Genomic DNA, 17,732 nt, shown 5'->3' with positions numbered 1-17,732 from the left:
TATTTAAAGCTGGCTCTTCTTTTATTTACATTCTGCTGTAAGTGGGGAATCCTGCTGACAGCAGATAAGTCATGGTTGTTAAGGACACAGTGAATTGTGGTCCCTTAACCAGCTATTCACTAACCAGCTGAAATTTCACACATCCCTTAATATTGTATGCCTGGCCAATTATTTCTTTAACACATGCATTTATTTATTTATTTATTTATTTCCTTTAATGAATTGACTTTAATGCTGTTCTGAGCAGTGTTTACCAAGTGTTTGTGCTCTTTGAGGCAAATACTACATAAAGGTTTAGTGAATTGACATTTTCAGTATTGTATGCAATATTTGGGAAAAAATATGACATGTGACCCAAATACTGTCTGCAAAAACAGAACTAAAAACAACAAATAAGGAAGGATCTTTGCATGTCTCTTCTGCAAAAAAATATGCATGCATGTGCTGAAGTCATGTTATCCCGTACAGGCCAGTTAAGATGGTTGAAGACTGGCACTTATAAAAAAGCAGAGGAGAAGATCCCGGTGCTGATAATGGACCTCACAGGCATAAAACTGTTGGAGTATAGGTGAGTATTCCGGCCTTTAGTTCAAATAAAGTGGAACTAAACCCATTAATTTAGCTATTTCCCAAAGCAGTTACCTTCATTGCATGCCATAAATGATAACTGTTCCATTTTCTTGTGCTACAGGTATTAACCAAACATGTGTTCAGTTATGAAGCCACCAAATGGCTGGCGTCAGAACTGAACACATGTATAGCACCATGGCAACTGCAGATCAAACAGAGGCTAGGATGGTAGCTTCCCTGGCTGTAAAGAATAGAAGGGTTTAGATCCACTTTTAAAACAGATCAAACTCAATGGGGAATGGAAGTAATCAAAAGTAGGCTTGCGAGTCCTACCTGCCACTGCCACCACTGAATGTGTTAGCAGGTACAGTATTTAAAGGGTGCTGCAGCACTGAGTTAGAGAGAGGGGGTTAAGCATTTGGAGAGCAAAGGTGAGCAGGGGTGGCGTTGAGATGCACAAAGAAAGGCATGTAGAAGTAAGCAGAGGTCAACAGGGGTGATTTAGGATGCAAGAGTTAGATTTTAAAAGGGGGTGGATAAGGATGTGGAGATTTGTGGGGAAGAGAGTACTGTACATACCTCTGGTATGCAGCAGTTCTTCATGAATTGATTTTCAAAGAGTGGTTAAGAAGTGGCTGGGAGGCAATATGTTGCCTCCTCCTCACCTGCTTTAACTCTAAAAAGCCTTATCACTTTGCCAATACCTTTTGCATTGCACTAGCCAAAAGTGACAAGGGTGAAATTTTTGCTGCAGCTATGAAGCAACACAGTACAACAGTGGCTCAGCCATCTATCTTTACTGCCTCCTGTCCTCAAGTGCAAAAATGTTTCAGTTATATTGGTCAGTGTAAACTCCCATTTCATTTGTGATCAGTGTGAATGTCCCCGTTAAATTGGAGGTCAGTGTAAATATTCCTGTTACACTGATGGTCATTGTAAATCTTCTCATTACATTGGTGATCAGCATAGAAATCCCCCCAGGCTTCAAAATTCCAGTACTATTGGCAACTATTTAGCTAGGGCCTTAAAAGACACAAATGAAAGTCCCATGGGCTGCATGCAACTCTCAGCCCACCAGTTGGACAGCCCTGATATAGATTTGCCAAAAAATTGAATTCATAAAATAAATGATAGTGGACAAAGATCTTGGTTGCATATTAATGCCAATGCAAGGTAACATGAGTAATTGTGGCTAGTGTGTCGCTAATGGTTCAGGAGGCACGCTGGCTCATTCCCTCCCCTTTCCTGACCTGCATGCTCGGATAATGGTCTGGTATACATTTTGGGGGGGGACCCGACACCTTTTTTTGACATACAGATTTCCTGTAAAATCTATACCAGACCTCAAAGGCCTGTTATGGATTGGGGGGGGGGGGGGGGGCACGCCATTTATTTTTCTTAATTTTTCATTGCCGTCATTTTACTTTTTGTTTTTCTGGTTAAGGTTGCTGGTTCCTTAAAATCTGTATGCCGGGACCACTACTTATTTACAGCAGGCATATTTTTCCTTTTGTGAATTGACTTTCACTCCTGATTTGAGCGGTATTTACCAATCCTGTTTGCTTTTGGTAAATACTGCATAAAGCAATAGTGAATTGACATTTTCAGAATCGCTATGCAGTATTTGGGAAAACATCTAAATAGTGCATGCAGTCTGGTTCTGTGAATGGAGCTCACCATCCCATTTGCTTAGATTTTTACTGGGTCATTTCTACAGCAGTTCTTGTTTTACAACCAGTAAAAAACATTTTACACACATTCATGGCGAAAGGCTGCTGCAGAAGTTGTGGATGCAAGGACTAGGCAAGAATATATGAGCATTGGTAAAAGTGCTAGCGGGCAGTAGATAGTAAATCGGTCTGTGTTTGCTGTGGTAATACTTAAGGATTGGTACTAGGCCAAGTTCTTTTCAATGACTGGGTATATTTATTGGGACCTATGTCGATGGGTTTGAAAGGGCAAACGCAAAGTGCTTTTGACATCAGTTTAGGATGCTTCTGAGATCATTCAAAATTTACTGCAGGTGTAACCTGCTTCAGCTGTTTTTGCATCCCCATAGACACTATCCTGAATAATGTGAAATAAGGATCTTGGCAAAATGACAACATAGGTGGTGTAAAGGCAAATTTAATTTAATAGGGATAAATGTATGAATTTGCATTTCAGATGTACTAATGAATTTACCGACAACAGGTTTGATCTTATGTTGAATTTGTATGTAAGTTGGAATAGGTAAATTTTTTAAGTGTAGCTCCAGCCAAAACAATAATTTTTAAGTTTTTTGGATAGCATAGGGAAGGGTTACCAGCCCTGTAACATTTCTTTTGCTGTCTGTGCCCCTGTTCAGAAGATTTTGTTCAGATAATTCTGTAAATTAACCACTTAACGACCAGCGCACGCCGATGTACGTCCTATTTTGAAGAGGGATATCTCGGTAACGGCATCTCTTCAGGCGCCGGTCGTCTGTATGAAAACGTTGGTCTCCATGGCAGATTCGCCGCGAGATCCCCGCTATCGGCGGCGGGAGAGGTGCCACCCCCCTCCCGCCATCCTCCCGCACCTTCCGCCACTTACCGGAGCCGTCGGTAGCGGCGGAGGCGATCAGGTCCTTTTCCTAGCTGGGTATGGAGACGAGTGAGGCTAAGATGGCCCCCACTCGTCTCTATACCATAGGAGGGCGGAAGCGACGTCAAAATGTCACTTCCACCCATACCTCTTAAAGGTATATATTTTTTAAATGTCATTTTTTCTTTTTTTTTTTTTTTGCATTTTAGTCCAAATATGAGATCTGAGGACTTTGTGACCCCAGATCTCATATTTAAGAGGACCTGTCATGCTTTTTTCTATTACAAGGGATGTGTACATTCCTTGTAATAGGAATAAAAGTGATCCATTTTTTTTTTTAGACAGTGTAAAAATAAATAAAATCAATTAAAATAAATAAGAAAAAAAAAGGTTTTTAAAAATACCCCGTCACGTTGAGCTTGCGCACAGAAGCGAGCGCATACGTTAGTAGCGCCCGCATATGAAAACAATGGTCAAACCACACATGTGAGGTATCGCCGTGATCGGTAGAGTGAAAGCAATAATTCTAGCACTAGACCTCCTCTGTAATGCAAAAAATTCAACCTGTAGAATTTTTTTTTCCACGAGCGGGCGCAGTTTTGAAGCGTGACATGTTGGGTATCAATTTACTCGGCGTACCATTATCTTTCACAATATAAAAGAAATTGGGCTAATTTTACTGTTGTCTTATTTTTTTATTCAAAAAAGTGAATTTTTTCCAAAAAAAGTGCGCTTGTAAGACCACTGCGCAAATACGGTTTTAAAAAAAAGGATTTCAATGACCGCCATTTTATTCTCTAGTGTGTTAGAAAAAAAAAACAATATAAAATGTTTGGGGGTTCTAAGTAATTTTCTAGCAAAAAAAACTGTTTTAAACATGTAAACACCAAATCTGAAAAAGAGGCCTGGTCCTTAAGTGGTTAAGGGAATTCCTTGGGGACCCTCAGGTCACCAGAACTAGTGTCCCAATTGGAAGATTTCCCTTCTATTAGTTTTATGGGGAGTGGGGACAACCAATAAATTTGGAATTTTCTTTTCACTTTCAATGATAATGGAAAACAGGACAAACAGAGAGAGTGAATCTCCCTAAAGGGGACACAGATAGCAATAAAAACCGACAAGCATTCTAATCCCTCTCCTATCCAAAACTAAAGAAAAAGTTTTGCCTTTAGCTATACTTTAATTTATTTTTACTTGAAATAAAGTTGGGAATAGCTGGGAGTGTAATGCAAACATATTATTGTCCCTGTACAAATCAGCTATAATACCCTACATTGAATATGTTAAATAGTTTTGGGGATCACACTGTAAGAATGATTTTGAAAATTTGGGTTAATTAATATAAGATATGGGAGGTATCATGCAAAATGGAAGGGTAGACAAATTAACTTGTTTCCTTTGAAAAAATATACATAATGGCAAATTATTATGTATACATTATATACTGTAGCCATAGATTAGAGATCCAATAGACTAGACTGATTACATTTTTTCCCTGAACACTGGACATACAACAAAAGGATATCAGTTAAGAAAAAAAATAAGGTTTTACCATAAAATAATTGGATGCTTTTTTTGTGGTAAAAATGTTTGGGCTGTGAAATGGCTAACCACAAGAGAACTTAATACCAAAGTAAGTAAAATAAAAAAATAGGTTTGGATGATTTTCTTAAATGGAATCCAGAGTTGTAATTACTAAGAAATAAACTGTAATATTTTGATCTCTGGAATTTCTTTCATTCCTTGTGGCGTCAGAAAATAACTGTTTCCATCCCAAGGGGCAAAAGTGATTATAGTAACTCAAAGAGTTTTGTTTTGTCTTCCTCTAAACCAAAACTGCTAAAATTTTCATGCAATGGATATTTTTTCCCAACCTAATTAACTCATACAACCAATTTCACATAGTTTTTAAAGCATTATAGCAATATTAACCACTTCAATACAGGGCACTTATACACCTTCCTGCCCAGACCAATTTTCCGCTTTCAGTGCTCTCTCACTTTGAATTGCTCAATCATGCTACACTGTATTCAAACAAAAAATGTATCATTTTTTTCCTTACAAATAGAGCTTTCTTTTGGTGGTATTTAATCACCACTGGATTTTTTATTTTTTGTGAAAAAAGAGCAAAATATTGAAAAAAACACCCTTTGTTAGTGTCTATTAATAGAAATTTAGTAATTTAGTAATTTTTCTTCATACATTTGGGCCATTTATACTGCTACATATCTTTGGTAAAATAACCCAAATTATTGAATATTATTTAGTCTGTGTGAAAGTTATAGAGTCTACAAGTTATGGTGCAAACCACTGAAAATTGATCACATCTGATCACACCTGATGTACTGAAGGCCTATCTCATTTCTTGAAACACTAACAATCCAGAAAAGTACAAATGCCACCAAATGACCCCTTTTTGGAAATTAGACAGTGCAAGGTATTTAGTAAGAGGCATGGTGAGTTTTTTGAAGTTGTCATTTTTTCCCAAAATATTTGGGAAATGAAGAACATTTTTTTTTCACAAACATATCGCATTGACAGGTTATTTCTTGAACACAGCATATGCATACTTGCAACTACACCCCAAAATAAATTCTTCTACTCCTCCTGAGTATGGCGATACCACATATGTAAGAATTTTACATAGCTTGGCCACATACAGAGGCCCAACATTGAAGTAGCACCTTCAGGTGTTCTACAAGCATAAATTACACATCTCATTTCTCAACCATCTATTACACTTTTGTTTTTGGATCAATCGCTGATACACTGAGCGCAACATTGGGTGAACACTTTTAGCTGCAGCTTCACCCTCTGAGACCTAAAGAGTGAGTAAATGTCAAACCAAATCAGTGTTCGTCACCCACAATCATGGAACTCCAATTAGCCCCCAGAGGGCGGGGATATACAATGGCCAATGTGTCAGAAGTTTCTGGCTGCCTTACAAAAGTGTCAAAAACCATGAATCAGACCGAGACAGAAGTGCAGTTAAATCACACTTGTTTATTAAATAAAAATAAATAGGTAAATAGAGTAAGTGTAGTCAAAGCATAGCCAGAGTTCAATAACCAGATCGGGTAGTCAGCCATGCTAGAAGTCAGGGATCCATGTGGAGGAACAGCAAGCAGGATAAGGCGCCAGAAGGAATGTCAGCAAGCCAGTCTTTAACCACAGGAGATGGTTTCTTGTGATGTGATCAAGGCGAAGGCAGAGATGAAGGGAGCTGGACAGCTTTAAGTAGGCAGGTCAGACAGGCAGGATCAGGAACATTTAGGTAACTGTGGAGAGAGATGAGAACTGACAATTAGCCAACAGCTGAGCAGCCAGCCCAGAGAAGGAAGGGCTAAACCAGCCCTGACAAACAGATGGGCAAAATTCCAGCTTGACTGGAAGATATCCATCATAGGGGAGCTTCTTAGTTTCTATACCCCAGATCTCTAGACTTTCTAACTTCTGCAAGGGCAGGTGTTTCAGGTGTTTCACAGTAAATCACAGTAAATTAAAGTCACTTGGGTGCCAGAGTCTAGAATGACTTTTGTGTATACACCTTCCACCTGAACTGCCAATATAGGAGAAGAACCCACCAGCTCATCAGGAACTTGCTTGGCTGTTTTGGTGCAGCTTGCTCGGCTGTTTGGGCTTGAATCCCTCCTTTGGTCTGTGCCCTTTTCCTTTTCCATCTGGACTGATGGTTTTGGGTGTGGTGTGCACCAATCTCCCAGGATCTGGGACCCGACTTTGAGAATAGCTTGGGCAGCCTAACTGAGGCTTTTGGTGAGGCTTGGTACAAAGGTTTAGGCCTTATCCGCTCTTTCTTTAAGACTTGGGAACTGGAGTGAGTTGACTAATATGGGCACCCGGCTGGTTCCCTCACCAGGGCCCACCAGCTTATGATGTTCTCTTCATGGCTTTGGTGGGCTGGGACAGTCACGTTGATAGTGACCAATACACCCCACAATTATAGCAGACCACTGAACTAGAGGGTTCTCCAGCAGGAAAATTCTGTGTTGCCCCTGTCCTGTTTGGTTTCAATGTCTTTTCCCCCTATGGTATGGCAATCCTGGCAGACAATGATGTCATCAACTCCATCATCTGTGACATCTGCGTTTTCAAAGCCATTACTTCCGACTGGACTTCCACTATGCCCAAGGTTCCTACTTCTACAGGGAAAGTTGCATGTGAAGCATTAGCAGTTTCTTTTAGCCTTAATCAAAGCCTCTTCTTAAAGGATAGCTTTGACCAATTTGGAATAAGTCAATGGCTCGTTCTGATCTCTAGTTTAGAAATTTCAGCATTATGGGATAAAGTGGGAGTGCTCCTTTAAGAATTTGATCCAACAAAGCTTTGCTTGCATGTCTCGGCTCTATGCCCGCTTTAAGAATGACCTGATGAAGAATTTTATCCAACCGCCAGGTATAAGTCGATAACTCTTCTCCTATATTTTGATAGGTGTGTAAGAACATATAAATTAGCTCAGCACAGTCCTCCACCCCTTCAAAAATCTCTCGTAAACTTCTAGACACTCAGTGGCTGTCCAGGCCGGCTTGTCCCTTTTTAGGGTTCTGATTACATCTGAAGCGGGAGCTCTTAGGTTCCCAATTAACCTGCACTGCCTAATCTATCCAGGTTTCAAAGTCCTCTTCCCCAGATTGAATAGGGACCTTCCTGGAATAGAATCACAACTTGTGATATCCATAATTGTCAGATGTGGCTACATTTTGGGCCAAAGTTTTCACCAACTTTCCCATAGAATGTAGCAGGAGGGAACCTTGTAGTTGGGGTGAAAGTAGTAGCTGATATTCCTGGTCCTGATTTTGTTGAGCTAGCCTTTTAAGGGCGATCATCCAGCATACTTGGCTGTATAAGCTGAGCTTCGAGGTCCCCTGGTAACTGTATGCTAACTCCCTGGAAACAGGTCTGGATCCCTCTTTTCCATTCTAGCAAAGCATAAGTGCGAGAGGCTGTCTGATCAACTTTCAGGTTCAGTATGAATGTTTTGCGATCAGGCATTAAAACTGACACTACTTGCTGGACCTGATTCTCAGTCCAGGTAGCACCAGTGAGACTCATAATTACACAGAGCCCCAACCTGCCATTTTGCTCTTCACGCCACTTGGCAGCAATGACAGGGTCCATCACGGTGACTTGACTGATAGAGGTAGTCATCATTCTGTGACAGGGACCAGAAGGTATCCCGGACGAGAACCCCCATGTGTAGCACTACCCCCACAAGGGCCCGCTGTAATATATGGGGGACTATATATATATATATATATATATATATATATGATGACTTGCCCTCACTGGGATCCAAATAACACTAGTACATCATTTAAACTTTTATCTGGGCTATATTACAACTCGCAATAAGCCCTGGAAAGAGATAAACTGATTAACAAGGTACCAATATTAAATGCAATGATTTAATACAACCGTTCAGTAAAATAAAACAGGATTGGTGTTCATTCACTTTAACCGCCAATGAGAAGCCTTGCCTGACATGCACTGAGTGAGTGGTTGGCGAATACTGTCAGTTGCACAACACAAAAATATGATGTTCTTTAACCACTTGCCGACCGCCGCACGACGATATACGTCGGCAGAATGGCACGGGCAGGCATAAGGGCGTATATATAAGTCCCTGCCTTCCCGCGGGTGGGGGGCCCGATCGGGCCCCCCCCCCCGTGCCTGCGGCGGTCGGCATTCGCTCGGGAGCGATCCCGGACGAGGGGACGGCCATTCATTCATGGCCACCCCCTCGCGATCGCTCCCGACGAATGAAAATCCTCCGTGACATCACTTCCTCTCCTGTAATGTAAACACAGGAGAGGAAGTGATGTATTCTCTCCTCCGTGTCGGTATTTTTCGTTCCGGCACCGAGGAGAGAGCATCGGTGAGTTGCACCAACACACCACACATACAGTAGAACATGCCAGGCACACTCACACCCCCCCCTTTACCCCCCGATTACCCCCCCAATTACCCCTGCCCCCCCCCCCCCCCAGTCACAGTGACACCAATTGCATTTTTTTTTTTTTTTTTGCATTGGTGTCATTTGTGACTGTAATAACTGTTAGGGCAGTTAGGGTTAGCCCCCTTTAGTTCTAATGTACCCCCCTAACCCCCCCAATAAAGGTTTAACCCCGTGATCACCCCCCGTCGCCAGTGTCACTAAGGCTGGGTTCACATTGCAGCGGTTTATGAGAACGAATGTGATTCGCACCGCACTGCAGTGCAAATCACATCCGATCTCTGTGCGATTCGAGTTCAGCCATACAGATAGTATGGCTGAATTCGCGCCGCACCCGCCGCAAATTCGCACGGGACCCTTTTTTTGGTCCGCAGCAGAATTGGATCGCATGGGTGTTCACACCATGCGATCCGAGTTTGCAGATCGCACTGCGATATGCGAACTGATCTGGGGGTGTCATTAACATTTCACTGACACTCCCAGCAGTTCGCATAGGGCAGTGTGAACTGCCGCCGGGAGGCATGCGATGCGGGAACCCGCCACGGATTCGTGGCGTTCCCGCATCGCTCCAGTGTGAACCCAGCCTAATAAGCGGTCATTTTTCTGATCGCTGTATTAGTGTCACAGGTGACGCTAGTTAGGCAGGTAGGTATTTAGGTTCGCCGCAACTTTTTATAGCGCCAGGGACCCCCATATACTACCGCATAAAGCCCCCTGATTGCCCCCTAGTTAACCCTTTCACCAGTGATCACCATATAACTGTTACAGGTGACGCTGGTTGGTTAGTTATTTTTTTATAGTTTCAGGGCACCCGCCATTTATTACCTAATAAAGGTTTAACCCCTTGATCACCCGGCGGGTGTCATTTGTGACTGTAATAACTGTTAGGGCAGTTAGGGTTAGCCCCCTTTAGTTCTAAGGTACCCCCTAACCCCCCCCAATAAAGGTTTAACCCCGTGATCACCCCCCGTCGCCAGTGTCACTAAGGCTGGGTTCACATTGCAGCAGTTTGAGAACGGATGTGATTCGCACCGCACTGCAGTGCAAATCACATCCGATCTCTGTGCGATTCGAGTTCAGCCATACAGATAGTATGGCTGAATTCGTGTCGCACCCGCCGCACCCGCCGCAAACTCGCACGGGACCCTTTTTTTGGTCCGCAGCAGAATCGGATCGCATGGGTGTTCACACCATGCGATCCGAGTTTTCAGATCGCACTGCGATATGCGAACTGATCTGGGGGTGTCATTAACATTTCACTGACACTCCCAGCAGTTCGCATAGGGCAGTGTGAACTGCCGCCGGGAGGCATGCGATGCGGGAACCCGCCGCGGATTCGTGGCGTTCCTGCATCGCTCCAGTGTGAACCCAGCCTAATAAGCGATCATTTTTCTGATCGCTGTATTAGTGTCACAGGTGACGCTAGTTAGGCAGGTAGGTATTTAGGTTCGCCGCAGCTTTTTATAGCGCCAGGGACCCCCATATACTACCGCATAAAGCCCCCTGATTGCCCCCTAGTTAACCCTTTCACCAGTGATCACCATATAACGGTTACAGGTGACGCTGGTTGGTTAGTTATTTTTTTATAGTTTCAGGGCACCCGCCATTTATTACCTAGTCTCACTAGTGTACCCCTAAATTTAGGGGTGTCTACTTTCCAAAATGGGGTCATTTGGGGGGGGTTTGTGCCATCTTGGCATTTTATGGCCTTCAAAACTGTAACGCCCTTAGAAAGCCTGAAGGCGGTGCTTGGTTTTCGGGGCCCCGTACGCGGCTAGGCTCCCAAAAAGTCCCACATATGTGGTATCCCCGTACTCAGGAGAAGCAGCAGAATTTATTTTGGGGTGTCATTTCACATATGCCCATGGCATGCGTGAGCAATATATCATTTAGTGACAACTTTGTGAAAAAAATAAATAAAAAAAAAAGTTTGTAATTTTCCCGCAACTTGGGGCAAAATATAAAATATTCCATGGACTCAACATGCCTCTCAGCAAATAGCTTGGGGTGTCTACTTTCTAAAATGGGGTCATTTGTGGGGGTTTTGTGCCATCTTGGCATTTTATGGCCTTCAAAACTGTAATAGGTAGTGAGGAGTGAAGTCAAATATTTACGCCCTTAGAAAACCTGAAGGCGGTTCTTGGCTTTCGGGGCCCCGTACGCGGCTAGGCTCCCAAAAAATCCCACACATGTGGTATCCCCGTACTCAGGAGAAGCAGCAGAATTTATTTTGGGGTGTCATTTCACATATGCCCATGGCATGTGTGAGCAATATATCATTTAGTGACAACTTTGTGAAAAAAAAATAAAAACAAATTAAAGTTTGTAATTTTCCCGCAACTTGTGGCAAAATATAAAATATTCCATGGACTCAACATGCCTCTCAGCAAATAGCTTGGGGTGTCTACTTTCTAAAATGGGGTCATTTGTGGGGGTTTTGTGCCATCTTGGCATTTTATGGCCTTCAAAACTGTAATAGGTAGTGAGGAGTGAAGTCAAATATTTACGCCCTTAGAAAACCTGAAGGCGGTTCTTGGCTTTCGGGGCCCCGTACGCGGCTAGGCTCCCAAAAAATCCCACACGTGTGGTATCCCCGTACTCAGGAGAAGCAGCAGAATTTATTTTGGGGTGTCATTTCACATATGCCCATAGCATGTGTGAGCAATATATCATTTAGTGACAACTTTGTGTAAAAAAAAAATAATAATTTTTTTTTTGTCATTATTCAATCGCTTGAGGCAAAAAAATAAAATATTCAATGGGCTCAACATGCCACTTATCAATTTCCTTAGGGGGTCTACTTTCCAAAATGGGGTCATTTGGGGGGGTTTTGTACTGCCCTGTCATTTTAGCACCTCAAGAAATGAGATAGGCAGTCGTAAACTAAAAGCTGCGTAAATTCCAGAAAACGTACCTTAGTTTGTAGATGTGACAACTTTTGCGCAAACCAATAAATATACAGTTATTGACTTTTTTTTTTACCAAAGACATGTGGCTGAATACATTTTGGCCTAAATGTATGACTAAAATTGAGTTTATTTGATTTTTCTAATAACAAAAAGTAGAAAATATCATTTTTTTTCAAAATTTGCGGTCTTTTTCCATTTATATCGCAAAAAATAAAAATCGCAGAGGCAATCAAATACCATCAAAAGAAAGCTCTATTTGTGGGAAGAAAAGGACGCAAATTTTGTTTGGGTACAACATTGCATGACCGCGCAATTACCAGTTAAAGCAGCGCAGTGCCAAATTGTAAAAAGACCTCTGGTCATTTACCAGCAAAATGGTCCGGTCTGAAAGTGGTTAAATTGACCAGCATACAAATACCGTCAGAGGGACGGGCTTTCCTCTTACATTTAATGTCAATGAAGCACTGTAAATGGTACCTTTTGTTACATTTAATCAATGTGACAAAAGCTTGCATCCCTCTGTATTGGAAACAGGTGGCAGCACCACCCATTAGTTACCCATTAGTCTATGGTTCGCTAAGCTGAATGAGATCCACCAAATGGAATCACTTGTAGCAGTCAACCAGCAACACTGTTGTAAAATATGGTTCTACTAGACTGAATTTACCTGCTCTTCTAAATATCGAGATGTTGTAGGCTCACAGAAGTAATTGTGTGTTCTGGATCTTTTGCTGGAGTGGGATAATATCTTCTTTTTTTAAGAATCCAGGCCTTGCACACTCCCCAATGCCAGTCTTTTCCCTTTCGTTTTCCCTTCTTGCCTTATCCTCCCTCCATCCACCCCCTTTTTTCAAGAGTTCTTGACCTGGGCCTGGTGCCTGACTGGCTATGGTGTATTTTGTGAGATTTCCATTTGCTTATCCTTGGGCACATGTGATTGCTTCCTTCCTTTATATATTGCTAGATGGCTATATCAGGTACAGAATACTGGTTTGACAACCTATACTATACACTGTGTTTTCTGGATATGTTGAGACTTTATTCTCCTGTATGTTTTATTGGAAAATATAAATAAATAATAATACAAAATACAAAATCCTTAAAAAATGTTTATTGGAGGAAAGAATGCATATAGTACAGTACTCTTTCTGCACTGGAATGCTAAGGTCTTTGACCTCAATTCCATTTATTTAAAGCAGCAACATGCTACAATAATAACAAAATGGCCAGATAATGGTATGAACTTTTTCAGAGAGGAGATGTAAAAAAAAAAACATGTGTTTAATCACTTTAACTCTGGAAGATTTTACCCTCTTCATGATCAGGCTATTTTTTGCTATTTAGCATTGCACTAGTTTAATTGCTAGGTCAGCAGCGCTGTACCCAAATTAAAATTATGTAGCACACCCCACATAAGAGATGCAAATGAACAGGGATCCTCCACTCCTGGACAGCCAGGCACACCAAATCTTCATAGGCATGCAGAGTCAGGAAACAGTCTCTAGCTTTGAAAAAAAAAAACAATATTTTTTACTTTTTCTATAAAACAAAATATACAAAAAGGAGGTATAACCTGGATGACTCTTAGCACCACATCCCAATATATATGGAAAAACACAACAGGGGCAAGGGATCTAACCCTTAGGGACTTTCAAGGTGCTGATATATCATAATAGAAACAATATCAAGTGGAAAAAAATTGCGTAAAAATAACACACATTTTTATTATACACAAAAGATACAAAACAATATAAATCATAAAAGCACTTAATCACATTGTTTGATTAAGGATTTTGATAGAGTTTATGGAGCATATAAAATATACCACTCAACATGTTTCGCTCCGAAAGTGAGCTTCCTCAGGAGTAGTTGGTATATCTAGTAGATAAACTGTAAATGAAATAAATACATACATAAATCAAAATAAATTGGATGCATGCATGGATATAATTCATGCTAACTAGCACTAAGACAAAATAGTTTGAAGTTACAGGATACAATAGAGTATATACAAAGGTCAGGAAAAAAGCATTGAAGCACATGTTTATCGTATAAACAATATATGTCCAAAATGTGATCTCACCTACACATCATATTAGTAATACAGCTGCGCGTCCCATTCGACTATGTTCTAATATGTTGGGATCAAGGTCAGAGCCCAAGAATTGATGCATAGGCGGTCCATATCGGAGGTCATAGGAAAGCTGCCAAAATAGGACCTAAACAAACATAAAAGGTCTAAGTATGTGTATGCATATAAATCGTACCCCATTCAAATATAGGCAAATGTGCTGTTACCTAAATCTAGTAGAGCAATAGGGTCAGCCAAGGCTCAGCTTATAAGAACGTGCTGGTTAAAATTCAATAGTTGAAAACGTGATTTGTGCAGTGAAAAACAGATGGACAGGAACCCCTGCAATATTGGTTGAGTAAATAAAAAGATGAATCAATAAAAAGGAAACAACACACAAAAGGAAGATATTGTCCTAGGTACAGGGTATTCACCCATATAGGGGACACCAACTACCTATTAAACATACCTGACAATCAGTGCACAAGAGTTCTGCTGGGAGCACAATAAAGTCTGCTGGGTCACAGAGTTCAATCTCCTCCAGTTGCAAAAAACAGACAGGCAGAGCAATGGCGGCCTGAATGACCGCATTTAAGCAGCCTGATCAGCCCGGCGGCGTCTGACGTCACCACCGGGCTGCGGACAATTATTAAGGAAAAGCTGTGTGGGGAGGATGGATCGAAATGGCGTCGGAACAGCGTCGAATACACATATAGTAAAATATGTTCAAATAGTGTCGAGCAATATCGAATAATTAAATAGAAGAGTATGGCAAAATCTATCATAATGTTTCGCTCACGAGGTACAAGAAGATGGCGCCTAATCTGCGCCAATGCCCGGAGTCCCCATGTCTTAAGTAGCCAATCGAAAAAGTAAAGTGAGAAAATCACACCGACAATACCGATACTGAAACGAAACGTCAACTGCCAAAGGAACAGCCTACCCCAGAAATATTTAGCATATATACCAAAAATCCAACGATCAAAGCGAAAAATAAAAACCAAAAGACCCCTAAAAAACAGATCACCGTTCTAACCACTCTTAAACGAATTAAAAAATTTGAATCTAGCTAGGGACTATCCCCCTGCCCATATTGAGTTACAACAAAGGTGTTCGATTGGTCTTTTGTTATCCAGCCATAGATCCCAATGACCTCACCTAACAGACTTATCCCTATTAAAAGGGCAAACCGTCCAGAGAAATGGTTGACCCCTCATTACCTGACAGAATGCCTGGGTTGTCCGTATGACCTCACATTGAAAAAAGGACACATACCCGCATCAATTTGAAAATATAGGAATGTAAACTTAGAATCGGCTATTCGGTGGGGTATATAGATCACATTAAGGAAAAAAAAAAGAAAAGAAAAATTCTCTACAAAAAACATTTGAAACTCATCACACCATTTAATCCAGGATATTGCAAAGCAGATAATTCATATATCCATTTGGTTTCTCGTTGCAGCACAATTCTGTCATAGTTACCCCCTCTGGGGCCCGGGGGAACATACTCTACTGCAAAGAAATGCATTTTCTTACTATCAAAGCCATGGTTCATGCCAATATGGCGACTTATTGGTGTTTCCATGCATTTTTTGGCTATGAGAGAGACGTGGTCTCTGATTCTGCAAAAGAATTGTCTTTTAGTTTTACAAACATAAAATGCGCCGCATTCACACTGCATTATATAAACAATGCCCGTGGATTGGCAATTAACGGAAAAATTGGGCTTAAATCTGCGACCATTGGGTAAAGTATAGGTGCTTGCTGCATGGATGTACCTGCAGAAACTGCACCTATGGCACGGTCTTGAGCCTAGACTTGAGGTTGAAGCCCTTACCTCTGAAGGAGAAAAATGGCTCTGGGTCAACTTATCCTTCAGGGACCGAGATCGTCGATATGTAATCTCCGGATATGCATGGAAACACCAATAAGTCACCATATTGGCATGAACCATGGCTTTGATAGTAAGAAAATGCATTTCTTTGCAGTAGAGTATGTTCCCCCGGGCCCCAGAGGGGGTAACTATGACAGAATTCTGTTTCAACGAGAAACCAAATGGATATATGAATTATCTGCTTTGCAATATCCTGGATTAAATGATGCGATGAGTTTCAAATGTTTTTTGTAGAGACGTTTTTTTTTCCTTAATGTGATCTATATACCCCACCGAATAGCCGATTCTAAATTTACATTCCTATATTTTCAAATTGATGCGGGTATGTGTCCTTTTTTCAATGTGAGGTCATACGGACAACCCGGGCATTCTGTCAGGTAATGAGGGGTCAGCCATTTCCCTAGATGGTTTGCCCTTTTAATAGGGATAAGTCTGTTAGGTGAGGTCATTGGGATCTATGGCTGGATTACAAAAGACCAATCGAACACCTTTGTTGTAACTCAATATGAGCAGGGGGATAGTCCCTAGCTAGATTCAAATTTTTTAATTTGTTTAAGAGTAGTTAGAATGGTGATTTGTTTTTTAGGGGTCTTTTGGTTTTTATTTTTCGCTTTGATCGTTGGATTTTTTGTATATATGCTCAATATTTCCGGGGTAGGCTGTTCCTTTGGCAGTTGACGTTTCGTTTCAGTATCGGTATTGTCGGTGTGATTTTCTCACTTTACTTTTTCGATTGGCTACTTAAGACATAGGGACTCCGGGCATTGGCGCAGATTAGGCGCCATCTTGTTGTACCTCGTGAGCGAAACATTCTACGCTGTTCGACATCCTTATGGTACATTTCGCCATACTCCTCTATTTAATTATTCAATATCGTTCAACGCTATTTGAACATATTTTACTATATGTGTATTCTACGCTGTTCCGTAGCCATTTCGATCCATCCTCCCCACACAGCTTTTCCTTAATAATTGTCCAAAGCCCGGTGGTGACGTCAGACGCCGCCGGGCTGCTTAAATGTGGTCATTCAGACCGCCATTGCTCTGCCTGTCTGTTTTTTGCAACTGGAGGAGATTGAACTCTGTGACCCAGCAGACTTTATTGTGCTCCCAGCAGAACTCTTGTGCACTGATTGTCAGGTATGTTTAATAGGTAGTTGGTGTCCCCTATATGGGTGAATACCCTGTACCTAGGACAATATCTGCCTTTTGTGTGTTGTTTCCTTTTTATTGATTCATCTTTTTATTTACTCAACCAATATTGCAGGGGTTCCTGTCCATCTGTTTTTCACTGCACAAATCACGTTTTCAACTATTGAATTTGAACCAGCAAGTTCTTACAAGCTGAGCCTTGGCTGACCCTATTGCTCTACTAGATTTAGGTAACAGCACATTTGCCTATATTTGAATGGGGTACGATTTATATGCGTACACATACTTAGACCTTTTATGTTTGTTTAGGTCCTATTTTGGCAGCTTTCCTATGACCTCCGATATGGACCGCCTATGCATCAATTCTTGGGCTCTGACCTTGATCCCAACATATTAGAACATAGTCGAATGGGACGCGCAGCTGTATTACTAATATGATGTGTAGGTGAGATCACATTTTGGACATATATTGTTTATACGATAAACGTGTTTCAATGCTTTTTTCCTGACCTTTGTATATACTCTATTGTATCCTGTAACTTCAAACTATTTTGTCTTAGTGCTAGTTAGCATGAATTATATCCATGCATGCATCCAAT

General features: G+C 41.3%; 1 long non-coding RNA gene across 1 annotated transcript in view; it reads left to right on the top strand.

Annotated features, from left to right (window-relative positions):
* The first annotated feature begins 465 nt into the window (after window positions 1-465).
* LOC143998295 (uncharacterized) overlaps window positions 466-17,732 on the top strand; it is a 33,557-nt gene continuing 16,290 nt past the window's right edge. The window contains exon 1 of the long non-coding RNA XR_013277831.1: window positions 466-568. This is a non-coding gene — a long non-coding RNA (uncharacterized LOC143998295). The remainder of the gene's footprint in view (window positions 569-17,732) is intronic.

This window comes from Lithobates pipiens, unplaced genomic scaffold, assembly GCF_037356315.1.
Source record: "Lithobates pipiens isolate NorthernLeopardFrog02 unplaced genomic scaffold, aLitPip1_a1.2 Scaffold_19, whole genome shotgun sequence".
Classification (NCBI taxonomy): Eukaryota; Metazoa; Chordata; class Amphibia; order Anura; family Ranidae; genus Lithobates; species Lithobates pipiens.
Note: the sequence above shows the minus strand (reverse complement) of the source record. Positions and strands in the feature narration are given on the sequence as shown.